This window comes from Eptatretus burgeri, chromosome 8 (genome assembly GCF_056783735.1).
Source record: "Eptatretus burgeri isolate ZD-2024b chromosome 8, Ebu_testis_v1, whole genome shotgun sequence".
Lineage (NCBI taxonomy): Eukaryota > Metazoa > Chordata > Myxini > Myxiniformes > Myxinidae > Eptatretus > Eptatretus burgeri.
In genome coordinates, this window is record NC_140968.1 from 88825225 (window position 1) to 88826314 (window position 1090).

The window sequence follows — 1090 nt, forward strand, 5'->3', positions numbered from 1 at the left end:
ACATCGGGGCAATACCCCTGCACACTCATCTGGTACTGACTGGATGATAAGATAACCAGGCAACCGCTGGTAGGCATGGATGACCCACAAAATATATAATGGAGAAGAAAGTAAATAGCCATGGATTGTTATTTTAACGCCATGAACAAACCTTGGTACATCACGGGTGATAAAGGTTGTGGTCAAGTTTCATCGAAATTGTGTGTGTGGCTTCAGAAAAGAAAGCAAATACATATTTGGTGGGCAACCCCTCCCCCTTCCCATAGAGCCCCTTTGACCCAAAATTTTTTTTGATGTTGTGAACAAACTTTAGTACATCACAGGTGTTGAAGATGGTGGTCAAGTTTAATTGGAATTATTTGTGTAGTTTTGGAGAAGAAAGCAAATACATATTTTGGGGAGCAACCCCCCTTAGACCCCACAAGAGCCCGATTTTTCAAATGTCATGAATAAACTTCAGTATGTCATGGGTGATGAAGGTTGAAGTCAAGTTTCACCAGAATTATGTGTATCATTTCTGAGAAGAAAGCAAATACCTCTTTGGAAGGGGGCATCCCACTCCCCCCACCCCATCCCTGTAAACTTCCTCTGTAGACCCCTTCAGACCCCCTTTTTTATACCATCACGGGTGATGAAGGTTATGCTCAAATTTCATTGAAATTGTATGTGTAGTTTCTGAGAAGAAGATGCAAGTATTTGTGGACGGACAGATGACACACCGTCCCATAAGCTCCCCAGAACTACTTTACAGGTAAGCTAAAAACCATCCCTGGGAATATTATTACAAACGAACTACATTTGGAAGCTGGCCGGGGCCCAGCGACAACACTGAAGAGAGCCCTTGGCAAAAAAACTTTGAGAACAGAAAACATCACAGCTTGGTCCATGAATCGTGACCCCAAACCAAAATTGTCCATGAAAACCCTCACTGCCCCTCCCTCCCTCCCCCCTATCCTGCTCTGTCTGCGATTTGTCCCCACCACATTTCCGCAGGGCACTTATGGTCGGCCAACAACCCCCCTTCTGGTCAAACTACCAAAATCACGAATCACTGCTCACCTTCACTCTTTCATTCCCCTTTTCCCCGCCT